General features: G+C 36.5%; 1 protein-coding gene across 5 annotated transcripts in view; it reads left to right on the forward strand.

The window, feature by feature from the left end:
- Positions 1-15,883, forward strand: part of LOC138941845 (Krueppel-like factor 6) — a 331,103-nt gene that overhangs the window by 99,282 nt on the left and 215,938 nt on the right. For 3 of the 5 annotated variants that reach the window (XM_070311736.1, XM_070311738.1, XM_070311737.1), the window contains exon 3: positions 15,582-15,748. The exons of the other annotated variants lie outside the window; for them this stretch is intronic. The gene's annotated coding sequence lies outside the window, so the exon portion shown is untranslated. The remainder of the gene's footprint in view (positions 1-15,581; positions 15,749-15,883) is intronic. 5 annotated transcript variants of the gene reach the window in all.

The following is a 15,883-nucleotide window of genomic DNA, read 5'->3' on the forward strand; positions in this document are numbered from 1 at the left end:
TTCGATGTCGTTATTTCCTCGTCACTAGCTACGTCAATTTGCAACGCATGATCCTAATTCGATTAAACTATAAAACGTATATAGATGGTGTATTAATATATAGGTCGCTTTTATCAAGTTCCCTGCGATAATAATAGGTATTGCATTGTAAAATTAATTATCGCGTACTAACGAATCGCTGCCGAATATATTCGCGTCGATTATTAAATTTTTTTCATCGTTAAAAGGAGAGGCGTCATTATTGAACTCGAGATGCATCCGCTCTGTCAAAAACCTTGATACGTCGTTTCCCGATTTGCATTTTTTTACCCTTTATTACAATAGTAGTGCATAATACTTGATATAAAAAAGGATACGTATACATATATTATTTCTTATGTAAGAGTTTTTTTTTTTTCCATTTACATTTATTTACTTTTCGATTGTTGAAATTTTTCTCACCTCATCCGATTCCTATGAGATTTGTACCGGCATCTTTTCGGGTTCGTTTGATCGGCGATCGTCAATCCGACAGTTTGTTGGACCGATTCGATGCTGATCGAGCGACGAGCTTTCGCGACGAGAGTGGACCGTAGCGAAGCGGAAAGAAAGTCCAGGATGAACGGACGGAAGAGAGCGCGCAACTATTTCCTAATGACTACTCGTGCCGAGAGTGGTCGTAGGCGGCGGCGGGGTCAGGCGGGCTGCGCGGAAACGACGGTCGATACGCCGACGTACTAATGACCCGTACGGAGTTGCACCGACAGACTGCCGGCTAGACGCAATGGCACCAGCGCCGCGGTGGTTTTCGCTCAATTATAAATTGAATTAGTCGGCGGGTCGGCTCAAAATGGCTACACGGTTATGCGCCATAAAAGGGGAAACCGACTCGGCGAATGATATTGGGAAGGGAGAGAGCGGATGAGGGGGGGAGAGAAGAATCGCAGGGACGAGAAGCGGTCTTTCGTCCCTCGGGGGGATGACATCGATACGCATCGGTCGCGCGGAGGGTGCGAGGATGGGAGACGGCGGCTTGAGGTCGGCCTACCCTAATTCCATGCATTCGCAATTAGCTCGTTAATGAACGATCGAGCGACGAGTAAGTGTTTAAGGGAACTGGCTGCGTCGAGCGCGTAATGACGCGATGCAATGTCGATTGTATTCCGAGGCCCGTTTTGTAAGCCGGTCGTCGTGTTTCGGGAGCGAGAAAGAGAGAGAGAGAGAGAGAGCTAATCGCGCGGGCAATTAAGATAAATCGAAATCGATAGCGGAGTGACGAATGGCCGAGGGATTCTTCTAACGGCGACTGCCTCCGTTACCGCTCAGGACGAATAATTAATATCACTTTCGCATGCGTACATCGAACATGGAAATTTATGCGAAATTTGAAACAAGATAATCGTACAGTTTTAAATTGATTAGATACCTACGAAAGGGACGAAGAAAGCATTTTTTAACGTTTATTACGTACAACTCTTGTCTAGAAAAGATACATTTCACGCCTCCTAAGAAGATAGTTTTTTTGAAATTATATAATTATGTTGTTTAAATTTTCGCAAAAATTCTAGTATCTAATGTAATTTCTTTTATTTCGTTGTATCTCTAAACGGAAAGATAAGCGCTTTTATACTCGCGCTCTCGTATATTGTAAAGCAGAACACTCTCGGATCTTTCAATCTTTCTCCTTAGGATCCATATGCGATTCTCTCGCATTTTTAGTTTCTAGTTTAGGTACCATTTCGAGACTATCGCGAAGGCTAGTTTAAATTTTACGTCATTTTCGTTCGTACACGAACAGAGAATTTATTTTATTACTCGTGTAAAAATATTATTAAAAATTAATAAATATTGTAACGTATTTCTTAATAATAAGCGATGAAAATTTAAATAATATTTTGTCCTTTTCATTGTATTATATGTGCAAACTCAGAATTTCGGAATCGGATTATAACGCCCTAATTACAGAATTGAAAGTCGAGATGTTTAATCGTCTACAACGTGTTGCGCGCAATCATTTGTGGCGTCGCGTCGGGACGCTTGTGGTGTGCGGATATAAATATGAAACCGGAATTTTTGTATAGAAAATACACGTTTATTGTATGAAAATGATTAAAAATATTCTATTCCAAGTATTGGCCATTGCTAGCTATACATTTTTCCCATCTCTCTGACAATTTGTCGATGCCACGTCAAAAAAACTGTTGCTCCTTTGAGGCAAACCAGTCATCCAGCCATTTTCGTACATTTTCGTAAGAAGTGAAGCGCCGCTCGGCAAGTGCGTGTCCCATCGATGCGAATAAGTAGTAATCGGATGGAGCCAAGTCTGGTGAGTAAGCCGCATGCGAAAGTATTTCCCAACTAAACGCCTCGATCGTTTCCTTGACCGGTTTTGCTGTGTGTGATGGTGCATTATCGTGAAGCAAAATCACTTTGCGTTGCCTTTTTTGATATTCCGGTCGTTTTTCACGCAAAGCTTGATTCAAATCGAGTTGTTGTTGCGTTTGAGCGTCATCCTCATCCAACAATGTTTGCAAATCGCTATTTTCAAACTTTTTCGGTGGTCTTCCACGTTCTTCGTTTCTCACGTCAAAATCGCCACTTTTGAATTTTTTAAACCACTCAAAGCACTGTGATTTACCAAGAGCATGCTCAACGTAAACTTCGACAAGCATTCGATGCGATTCTGCAGCAGTTTTCTTCAAATGGTAACGGAAAATCAATGCTGTCCGCAAATCGTAGTTTCCAGGCACAAAATTCGACATGTTCAACGCTATTAAAAACTATGCTGTTGTATGAAACTTGTATTGTTGCGAGTCGAAAATCTTTATCAGATGTCAAAACAAGAAAATGGCGCCAATGACGCGGTTTGACGGTAACTACATTGACAGCTAGGGCCAGCTATGGGCAAATTCCGGTTTCATATTTATATACCTGGTAATAGCGATGAAACATATCGCGAACGGAATGAAACGGAATGAGTTGATCACTGTGATTAATACATACTGCAATCGCTATAACTGTATTAATATTACACTCGAGTTACGCGATTTTAAATTAATGAGAAGATAAATTATTTGCAGATATAATATGGTATAATAAATATATCGGGAATGCTGAGAAAAATATTGGCCGACGAATATCCCGTATTATGTAAACACAGTATCTCGTATTTATAGTGAGATGTATTAAGGTAAGATGATGAGATAAGCTAGTTTTGTTCTCTATATTTTTGTAACAACATCCGCGACAATGTTTGTGTTTTGATACTCGAAGGTCGCTAGCTATTGTTTATTTTTTCTTTGACTCGCGCGTAGTCATTCTATAAAGTAACAGTATCACAGTGCTCTCCCAACGGTTCGGACGTGTGTTAGATTGGCTTGACGTTTTTCTCACCAAAATCGAATTCCATAGGACGATTGCGCACGAATAGCGTTCAACGATCGTCGTATCTCGCGTTATTCGCTCGTTCAAAGTACATCGAATGTGTGTCGAACGAGATATTGCCGGGCAGTTAAGATTAAAGTTGATTAAAGAATGCCATCGAAAGCTTTTCTGAAGGACTTTCTGTGTACTGTAACTGTAACACGAAACACGTATTTGGAATCGAGCTGTCAACGACGGCGAGTCTGTCAAGTGAGTAAATTTTCACCCCGATTACTCTTTCGCTTCTAATTAATATATTTGTCTCGTTTGTCGCGTTTTAAATCGGATACACATATTTCTTGTGTATCTTTATATATATATGTGTCGTATTATATATTAATATATGAATATTTTTCTTTGTGGAGATTGAATCCCGTACGCGATTGAGTATAGCATTGAACGATCGTGATACTTTTCATTATTAACTTATTCAAAGTATATCTTGTGTTGAACACAAAGTTGGTTGGCGTAAATAATAACCATATAAACAAGACGATACGATAAAAAAAAAAAAAATACGCAATATAAATATGTTATGCTGCTCCTACCTGCGTTGTCGCAGGTTAATTGTACAACATATCTATTTCTGAGACACATATATATTTTTATTATTATTTCTTATTTCGCTAATACAAGTTTGAAGGATTAATTTTAAATTTTCTCTCCTTAATTTTTTCGAAAATTAGATTTTCTATCTATTTTATAGAATTATGGTTTACATAGGTGTCTGTTCGCGAATTAACGCGACGAATCAAACATGCACGCACTCGAAACGATAATGCGTCCTTTTACTCATACACACATGCACGAATAATCTTTTCTTTTTTTTTTTTTTATCTAGATTTACAATTACGTAATATGCATGTAATATACTAAATGTGAAATAGATACGATATGAAAATATCATTTGGTAGATTGAAATGCGCTAATTTTACTCATATTAAATATGATGAATAGCAGCGTACTGCGTTTTACATAAAAATTATAACTTTTTATTGTAATATCGAAGCTTTAAAATTGCATCAGTCTCTCCCTCTCTCTCTCTCTTATGTAAATATATATTTATAATACAATACTTTGAATAATTTATAATATGTTGAAATGATAAATAGCTATTATTTTTTTCTCGAATTAATTTTGAAATATTCTTTAAAAATATCGTTATTGATACGTTCAATTATTAAATGGACGAAATGAAATTTTTATTTCATCATTAAAGAAGTTCCATATATCACTGACAGTTTAAGTTAAATGAAATTTATTATAAACATTATACGTAAGTTCATCTTTCGAAATGACGCAGTGCGCTGACAATGATCGTGAACTTGAGAAACGTGTTATTAATGGATAGTCCCGGCGTCGATAAGAACTTGCTCGGATTGTCTCGCGCCAGCCGGTATCTCCGTGCGTCGTAATCGTGACACGGGGTGCATGCTTAATTAGCGATGGATCGGTGATCGGCGTTCCTCGTTAACTGCTTTACGACGTGCTTATCAGACCGCTCCGCGTGTACGTTCAGGGCGGTCAATATCTTCGGCTATTTACTAACCGCCGTTGCCGTTAAGACGATTAGCTTCACTGGGATCCGCGAGCGTAGGACTTGTATTCACAATTAAGGAGAAGGAAGCTGCGTATATATACATATATATATATATACGACCGTTTCTTACGATATATCTACAAGTATTGCACGATATCGCGCGTGCAGGCTTCTGGTTAGATAAGCGGGTTGGGCTTGAATATTCCTTTTTCAGATGTCATTGCTTCATAACTTTTACCATCGCGCGAGAATATGATGTTTCCTGGCAACCGGTTATAACCGATACCCGAGATTTATGGTAAGGGTCGCGCGCGCGATTGTATGAGATGCGAGATGACGCTAATCTAGATGAATTAAATTTTTTTGTCTTCGTGTTACGATACGATTGAAGGTTCGAAAGGGGCAACGCGAAAACTATTAACTCGATCGGAATTCGTTTAACCTACGTCGTCTCCGAGTGCAAGAGGTTAAGAGCTTTAATCATTGTAGTTTGACTTTAGTAATGCATCGCAAGCTTTCAATAGTCACTCTCGTAAATCATTATTTCTTTGTTAAGAAAAAAATTTTGCATTGTCATGATTTTTAATGTCTCGCTTTATATGCTTCGTAATGGGAAGGGAGAATCAAACTTTGAAACTCGCGTGCAAGGGAAAAAGGGTGGAGAGCAAAGGGTCAAAATTCACAGTACATGGTTTTCTCCAAACGATGCTATCAGCAAGAAGGAATGGCGATCATGATTGAATCTCGATGATGGCACTTGATGGAAGACATGAAATGAAATATGCGCGTTATTTGAATTTATTGCTGTCATGTCGGAAAGTATATCGTGCATGCGATCGTGGCATTTTTATTATTGTCCAGTATCTGGCCTCTTCTGGCATCAGAAGGAGAATGAGGGAGATAAGAAGGAAAAGGATGGAAAATAACATTTAATGTTTATTGGAATATTATTCTATGGATCGAGGCAATTGCGAGCCGGTAAAAGTCTCTCGATATTCCTCCTCGAGCAATAAATCGATTTACCGGTGCAAGGTTGCGCACTTTTATGAAAACTTGAGTAAAATCTCTCGTGTTCCGGATCCCTGGCAAGGAATTACTCGGCGAAACGTGCGCAATGGAATTTTACATTCTGTATCGGTCTCAGGATCCGCCACTGAATACTAAAATAAATTTCGAATAGTCACGGTATCTCCAATATGGTGACATTCGTGCTGGAAAATTTATTATCTTACAAGTTTGAGGCGATTCGTAAATACTTCCGAGTATTTGGAAATTGGTAAATATTTTTTTAGATCCGTAGCAAAAGGGAACAAAATTATCTTATACATGCATATGGATAAATACTGATCCGAGAGATAAATACGCCTGTAGACCTTGCTGTTTAAAAGTCTTTTGTAAGGATTTCGAAAATGTCATCGATCATTTATAACGTGCCAAGTAATTTGGATTGGACGGAAAAGTTTCGGCGATTTCTCATATCCCGGCGGAAATTTTTGCCCGGAAGTGAAATCGTTAAAACTTTCTTGCCGAAGTTTCGATTACCTGCGCTACGGGGATTATCGATATAACTTTGCGGTTATAAATACACCACATTTTTTATAAAGTCAAGTTTTTCCGAGTTTAATACACGGCGCTGTGAAAGACATGTGTGATGAATTTAATTATTAATTTACGTAAACAGTGGAGAAAACCGAACAATAAACTGTTGACTCTAACATTATACGTATATGAAAATTTTTCCATTTACCATGAACTTGTTTACTTTCGGGTAAAATAGAGTAATAATATGTATATTGTGAAAATATGTTATATATCTTTTCGAGAAAAAAACGTGAATGAGATAGTATAATGGACGGATAAAGAGAACGTTTATTACAGAATTTTTAAATACTTGGACGTTCTTTTATCCGACTACGATAAAATTATACATAGATATTACTCCGGCTTGTTCCCGCCGTTTCCATTTGATTCCGTAATTCCTTCGCTGCTAGGGGATAATTCCCGCCGCGTTTCCGATCCATGCTTACTTTAATCCTTAGCGCCAGGAGTTTCGATCCGTTCGACGGATCGGCACGGAGTGCCGTTTAGTTGAGCGGACGGATATCCCCTTTCGGATTCTCGCACCCCTCGCCATGTACGACCGTCTCCTAATCCACGGAAATGGGCACAGTGTCGACGAGATTCGTATTTGCATTACGTCGACGGAAACGCGGAAAGTAACGTCGTTTCGTAATTTCCGGTGAGCAAAGGACACCAGGACCGTTTGTGCGACTTGAGCGTGCAGTCTTCCGGATATGATAAAATTAAATGCATTGCCTGTGAGAGAATGAAATTTTTTTTTTTTTTTTTTTTTCGAAACTGTAAAGCTCTCTTTCTTAAGATTTCCTTGAAACGAGGCTCAATATTTTTATAATTGGTTATCAGATAAATCAGATATGATTCAGAATTATTATCTCTAACGGAAACGAAAACTATATTCTTTTGTAATTTGTATTATTATCTAAAGTCTTGAACATTCTTCTCTTGAAAATAAGAGCTTATGTTACGCTTATCGTGTAGATATGTTGGAAATGAAGAGAAAAAGTGTTTCTTTTCCAAGAAAATTATCATTTCGACATTGTCCGTGTAGCTATGTTTCATAAACAGATTTTTCCAATGATATATTTCCTACAACCTTGTATACGATACGCGTCTTGATATCGTACTTTCACTATGGCTGCTCATGCACGAGTTACGTATGTCTTATCCAATGCTAAAGAGAACCTTGCGGAATCGTAAATACCCCACGTACAAACACAGCCGTTACGTAATAAAACGTGTAGCATACCGTTAACGACAGCGACATTGGGAACCAAAACGAATACCACGCAATAGCCCTTTTCTTTATCACGTGTTGCATATAGACTGTTTCAGAATTATCGGATGTTTTTTCTCTCTCTCTCTCTCTCTACTAGAAAAGATATTAAAGATAGATGACCGAATGACAAATGAAAAAATATCGCAGTTATTTTAACGATGAAACGTCAACGATTACAAAATTATTTATTGAGAATAAATAGTTTCAATTAATCGAGACTCGAAATCGATCTGTCATAAATTATCATTGTAAAAAAAAAAAAAAAAAAAAAAAAAAACTGATTTTAAATTCGGATCAATGCCTGGAAGAAGATTTGGACAATCTCTACTCAAGCGGCTGATCCATCTCGCCACCTACCAACCTACCGACCTAACTTCCTCCTCACGATCCGTGCCGGATATACCGGAAGTGACGTCACGCTCATTGTAACATCCCGTATAGCGCGCGAGCGGAGCGAAGCGAAACGCTCTCCTTCGTGTCCCACGAAACCGGCGCGAGTGCGTGTGCGGAAAACGTAGGGTGGCAAGGAAGAGGGAGAGGATACGGCGCGTTGCACATACGCGCGTGGGTGTGTGAACGTCGGCGGAATGCGTCAAGTCCGTAAGCGGCGTACCGTGTAAATACCTGACTGGCATTGGCGGTGTATGCGTGGTTACGGTAAGTGTATAATGGGAGGAAAGGTGGCTTGTCGGTGGTATTCTATGTATTATATTTTGCCGCGAGACGGGGGGCGTAAGAATCAGAAGCCAGATCGCGAGATCGTTCCGTGTTGCGTTTCGTCGTCGCCGTGGACTTGACTCTCGATTCCATCACTAGATTCGAACGGTTAACTACGAGGATATAACTCGCCAGCAACTACAAATCTTCAACATTTTATTATCGTGAATTTTATTGGAAAAAACTGTTAAAAAAAAAAAAAAATATGTTTCTCGTGCGAGGAAAAAAGAGATATCTTTGGAAAAATATTTGTTGTGCCAATTTATATTATTTTGTTATAAACAAAGTTAATCGACAAGGGAAGATTAGCAATATATTTTTTTATATATTTAACAAGAAATAATTAACGTGTTAATTATTAGTTTTACATATACATGGAAAATTTGTTTTTCGCGATTAATTTGTTACAAAATTTCATAATAATAATAACAATTCATAAAAGTGCGAATTAATTAAACTCAAGATAAAAATAAACAATTAATTAAATTATCGCAGTAACTCGTGCAGATCGTAAACGTGAGCCCTGATTCTTAGCGTGAACAATGTTGGGAAAATTCCACGGGATTAATAGAATTTCAGCATGGGAAAACGACGCGCCATTGATCGACGCAACATTGTTCATCCTATTTGTACGCCTCGATACGAGATGAACGCGTATAGATGTGCACGCACCATATGTTTCGCCGTTACGCATCGCCCGATGTAAACACCTAACCGGTGCATTCAATGACGCGCGCACGCGTGGATTACGTAAAAGTCGCATAAAAGCGATCTCTTCTACACGATCGCGCGTTCCCGAGGCTCTTCTTATTGTACATGGCGCCGACAGATGTTTCCGCGCAGCGTGACAACACGTGAAACACAAAACCAATATATTTATATTATTAAAGATAATCATTTTTTAAAGAAGATAGAGACTTTTGTTTTATTTCGATATGTATAGCGCGATATTGATACTTGTAATGAATCGAAGTTATCGATCATAAAAATATGTGACAAATTATTGAGGGGGGAAAAAAAAACTTAATTTATTAAATTACTTATAAATAATTATAACCAATTAAAATAATATAATGCATTTTTATGTGACAAATTATTGAGGGAAAAAAAGAAACTTAATTTATTAAATTACTTATAAATAATTATAACCAATTAAAATAATATAATGCATTTTTATATCGTCGAGATATTATTGAGAAAGATATTCGAAAAAATATTCATATTATATAAGATAAGAATTGATGATATCGAAGCATATATTGTATAAAAATATATTCCGACATCGAAATTGCTCTTTATGCTTGATACTCTTGTCATTGATCATATATATGGTTGCACGCAATACATACGCACAGAAGAAAATTGTTTTGTTTATGTTTTGTCCCGTCTAAATGTGTCATCTCGCAAGAATGTGCTTCCTTTGTAGATAGAGATAATTATTCACATTCATGCGATCATCTTATTCATATAATTGACGGGACTTTTGTTTCGAGGCGATAATTTAATTGACCTTTGATTTGTATATCGTAATAAGAACGCGCGTGTGTATACGAGTCTCTCTTTCTATTCTTGTTGCAGCTGTTCATTATACTCGTGAGAGAAAAGCAATTGTCAACAGTTATAATTATGTGCTCAGCTAAATATTAAATTAAAGAAAGTTATTCTGACAGAAACCCTTATTTTTTAACTAAATACTTATGCATGCCAAGGAAATAAAAATAGGATATGCAATATTAAAATATTTTATCTTTATATTGTATCTTATTATATTTACATTATAATAATCAATATATTAAAGCTGATCTTTATACATACTTATCGCAGTTTCCTTTAAAATGCATAGAAAACTAAAATGTCTTCTGTTATAATTTTGCGCGCTTATCACTAAAAATTATTTAGGTTATGATATTTTTTTTTTTTTTTTAAGTTAATATTTATAATTAATTATGAGATTAATAAATATTGATTCTCTAGATAATTTATGCATTTATATTTATTCGGTTGAAAAATAGTTTTGATTTTGAAACACGAGATATCGGCTTGTAAAATGCCACGTGCGTTATTCATGCTCCAAGTATTTCTCGAAAGTGCGCATATTTATGAGTGGGATAACGATTGAGGGTTTACAATTCCTTATAAACGATATTTGATTCATTGAAGAGGCGCGGCATGACGCTTCCATGTAAAGGAAAAAGAGTATAGATTATCCAGTATCTACTTGCGCGAGAGAGGACTTTGCATCAAGTTATTAATATTTATCATATCGTATCGTGATGATTTACGCTATAAGCCTGCGTAGCATTCGTCAGTCAACAATTCCTATCGTCGCGGCCTTAATATAAAAATGAATATAAGATTGTGTAAACAATGCGTAAATCATACCTTAATATTATACCATCGCCTTTAAAAAATATACATGATAATTAAGCCGACGAGCGTATAAATTTTTCTGCATTGTCTCTGAATGACAGATCGACGATGATCATCAATGCTATGACGGGAAGTTACACACAAACTCGATTATCATTCTTTATAACATTTAATATAATCTTATTTTCCTATTTGTTTGAGATTAACTTTAAATTAACTAGAAATTAAAGGAAAGAGAATTCATTTAATGGAAAGAGAAAAAACTGATAGCGATAAGTCAATACTTGGTTGATAGTATGAAGTGGTGAAATTTTAATATCGTAAGATTAGATTTTTCGATTGAAATGTCGCCGCTGAACTGTAAAAATGATAGAGTCAATGAAGAAAACATGCAATGTTCAATGGAAATAAAATATAATAGTTTATTTTTCGCAGTATCTAGTTATTCTGATTAAAGAAATTAATTATTTTAGAGTTATCTATGTTTCTCTTAGAATTTTTGCAGTAAAGTTTCCGCAGAGCACATACGCTTTACAAGTTAAGTATATTACGAGAGTATGCAAAATTTAGCGTATTATAATCAATTTTTATTTTTATTTTATAAATTTTATAATGTTTAATTAAGAAAACTGCGACAAGAAAATTGCTCTTTCTATAAAAAATTCTGTTAATGCCTCGACTCTATTATTTGCAAAATTGAAGTGTTGAATTAAGAATACATGATGTAAAATGTATGTTTAGAATAGATTATGAAACCTCGAGTTAAGTGGCGAATTTTTTATAATTGCCAATCGTCAAGTATGAAAGACGATTAGCATTTACATACATGAAAACAAAGCAGAGAGACGATTGTTACGTGATTACATATACAGTATAACTACATAATGGATTTTGCAAACGAGTGCTATTTTCATGGTGACGTGAGTGGCAACCACCCTTCGATAGAGAGCCGCGCCCTCCTTCCCTAGGTTGCCATCTCGAAGGAAGTCGTCGAAAGAACTTGTATCGATTTCAATGCGGTAAATACGAACGCGTGCACGCGTGCACGTGATATTCGCCATATACACGCGAACACAACAAAGGAAGCGCACGTGGAGGGTCGGTATTTATGCGCATGCAAACTGAACTCTGGATTAGAATCGGCGGATGAAGTGACAGAGAGGAGAAACGAGCTTCTGACAATGAGCTAAAAAACCGCGAAAAAACAATGATAGATTATCGTTAAATCGCTGTTGAATTGATCGTTGAAATATTTAATACGCATCATAATAAATTATTATTTTTATTTTACCTCTTTTTATTTACTGAAAAATACATTTCATCACATCTGACATAATTGATGCTCGTACAATAATTAATCCATCGTTAAATTGATATACGATTGACTAAAGATACCTCGTGTAAAAATGCCAAAATATCCAAAATAATGTGTAACATTCAATGATGAGTGACAATTCACGCTATTGATATCCAACGATTTTGCTGATTTTTATTATGAGAACCATGGAAAATCAATATAAGATTGAAGAGAATTTCTATTTTCAGTTTTATATCGATTATTGTGATGACATTCCAGTTAGAATTATATTACAATGCAAAATGTTATAGGAGAATTAATATTTTTCATTGGCTGAATATTTATAATCAACTGCTGTATATCGGTTTTTAAATTTTTTTTAGCGTTTCTAGAATCGGAGTCGAGTGACAATCAATAGCATTATTATAGCCGAGAGACAATCTCCTTCGCATTATGTTATAAAACTTTTCTGAAATGTCCAATATTTTTCGTTTTCGATACTCGATACGTCATTTAGAAATTATATAAAACTTGGATTATACTTTGGCTAAACCAATATCTCTCTTGATATCTTTCGCTTTTCCTTGTAATTTTCTTGGATCATTGGTATTGCTCGAGAAATTCTGACGATCGAACGGAGACTAAGTGCAAACGATCGACGTTTCGTCTACGTTGCGACGAAGGGTAAACGAGACCGATACGTCTCTTAAAATTGCGGAATCGGCGAGGGACAATTTACAAGTGGTTCCGAAGCAGCGCAATAGCACGTTATGGCGCGCGTCACCTTTTATAGACGGAAGCCGTCGTCGTCGATGGTCGGCTAAATATTTGTACAAGTTTTTCGCCTACCGATCGACCACTCGACGCGCGTCACGATCCCAACGGGCTGAATAATAATGAAGAGTCGGCTTATAAAGTTTCGGCCGCTGATGGTGATCGATGTCGAGATATTTTCGCTCTCGGGCCGTGCTTTAACGAGGCCGTTTAATACGCAAGAGGACAGTAGACTTTGCTAAGAATACTTTCGAAAAGACATCGATCGAACATGAATAATCAATATTTTATTTCTTTTTTTCATTATTTTATACATCTCTCCCTTCAATTGGAATGACAATCCAACAATACTATCTGTACGCAAATGTGGCAGAATAAGTTACAGCGTGTCATAGTAGAGGCCAATTTGGAGTAGTTTGACCTACTGTAATAAAGTGCGCTCTAGCGTACTTTGGCAGCCTTAATCTCGTTTACTTTGGCTGCCATTTTGTCGCACTTGGACTACCTGGCTTAAAAGCATATTCGGGCGCAATACATATGACACACACACATACACACTATAAATTGATATATTCTCTGCTCTACTTTTCCATATTAATTCCAAATTATCTTATTTCAAATTTACTTATTTTACATTGCGTATAACAAGAATTTGTAATTTATGAAAATTATATCGATAAATTTAAAGTACGTTGCATATGTATTGATTATACGACATTATATTAATAGATTTCATCAGATGTGTGTGTGTGTTTCTTATTAAAAATTTTCTTTCGCCAAAATGATTCTTTCCATATTCCAGCCGTTATTATGGTCGATGTAACGAGTTTCGGTTTTCTTTTTATATAATATGCGCGTAATTACTTGATTGTTTTTGGGTCTTTGTTCCGTTTCCGTATGCGCAATCTTGCGCTTTTAGAAAAATGATTTTTCGGGGAGCCGCTTCGGTGAGAGCGGCCCACGTATGCAGATACTGGGGAGACGTGCGCGTGATATAAATAATCGCCAGGATACTTTTACGAGCCGCGTAAATCATTTTGTAGGCCAATTACAGAATTAATATTTATAGCTCAAAACACTTTGCGCACCTCATTCGCGCCTATCTAGAAATTAAATTTCGAGCGAATTTTATGATTGTATAATTATATTTTTATTCTTCTTCGAAAAGGGAGTGTTAATAAAAATTGTAGTGAAAATATAAATTGCTATAAAAGCTCGAGTTAGATTTATTATTATTATCTAAGACAGACTTAAACAATTAATTATATCGATTTTTCACAAAAGGTTCGTTTCGAAAATTTTCTTATTAAAATTTTGGATTAGTTATTTATTATTTAATTATTTTTAACATAAATATCGAAGGGGAGTAGAGTAGATTGTGATAATTTGTACATTATTTCGCTTGATTGCCACGGCGTTTTAGATTATTCGACGCGATAAGATATCGAGGAAAGATATGGAGATATGCCAAGGTTGCGTAATATTTGTCGAACTATGTTACTTATCATTTATCGGAATATTCCTTTGCTTATCTTGTCATTGCACGATCCCCAATATATTCTTATATGGAGAAGATCTTGATAACCGCGTTAAGAAAACCATGTTTACTATTGAATTTTACAAAGGTTGTGTTTTTAAATATTAGCCAAGTATACACTCGATGTGTCAAGAGGTGGTAAAATAAAAAAGAGGAGAGAAAGAGAAAAGCTTTATTAGATCCTGAGAATCCCATTATCTGGAAAAGCTTTCCAGAAATTACGCTCGTAATTCGCTCGTTTCCCGTTTCCTTTTTTTTTCCCCCCTCCGGCACAAACAACGCAAACTCGTCGCTGCTCGTCAAGATCGTCGTCTATCCTCACTGACCTAGGTTAACGCGGAGCGACACGTGGTGCAATCGTTTAGATCATTAGAACACGCCGGATAATTGGGGCGACCAAGCGGAAGTTAACCCAAGAGCCCCCACTCTCAGAGTCCTCTCTCGTTGGAGATTTACTAAGGAATTCGGGTCATTTACCTAAATCGGTCATTAGAGAACGTAATACCTTATAAATCGTTGTGGACTGTCACTTTGCCAAAGTTTGTCTGTCTGTCTCTCTCTCTCTCTCTCTCTATCTCTCTCTCTTGTCTCGCGCTTTCATTATCCCCGCGATATTACTATAAATTATTCTCTACGACCGACGTCTGTTACTGCAACGAGAGATAAACTCACGGTTATATGCGTTTAATGTATACTTGCTGTTCATATATAAGACATTATTCATATTAATAATCTCGTCAACTATATCATTAAGCTTCTTGCGATATTATTTCCTTGTTCGTTATAGTTGCCACGACGTATCATTTTTATTTGAGACAGAATTGTTTACCATTATTTCATATAATGTCTCTCGTTCTATATTAGAATATTTTATTATTTTCTATTTAGATGTGTATAATTTTATTACATAAATTATTCTAAGCTATCACGCACATAAAATCTAACAGAAATCTTTTTTTAAATATATTACTATACATATTTGATTAAATTAATTGCATATTTCAATCGATTAATATTATAATTAAGACTTATATATTTGCAATCTTTTTGCTAATCTTTCATATTTTTAATTTTCTTTTTGTTTCAGGTAAATCAATCGCCAAAACGTTACGTTCTTCGCAAAGGTGTAGGAGAACGCTACCGTTGCATGCAAAGATTTCCCGGACATCTCGCTGATGTTTCAGTCAGATTCCCATATTCTTGTATCTACCTTGCATCACCAATAGAAAAGGAGGCGGCACGAGCGTAACTAAGGTAGGCTAGGCAAATTTTCCATCTAATTTCGCACCCGCGCAGCTGCGGGTGAAATCTTAAATCAATTGCGGATCAGGAAGGAGGAGGGTGGCTCCGAGAGGGTGGCTGGCAGCGGGTCCGCGATGGAGGATGGGC

Source organism: Polyergus mexicanus, unplaced genomic scaffold (genome assembly GCF_030449975.1).
Source record: "Polyergus mexicanus isolate NDT 795.1 unplaced genomic scaffold, iyPolMexi1.0 SCAF_20, whole genome shotgun sequence".
Classification (NCBI taxonomy): Eukaryota; Metazoa; Arthropoda; class Insecta; order Hymenoptera; family Formicidae; genus Polyergus; species Polyergus mexicanus.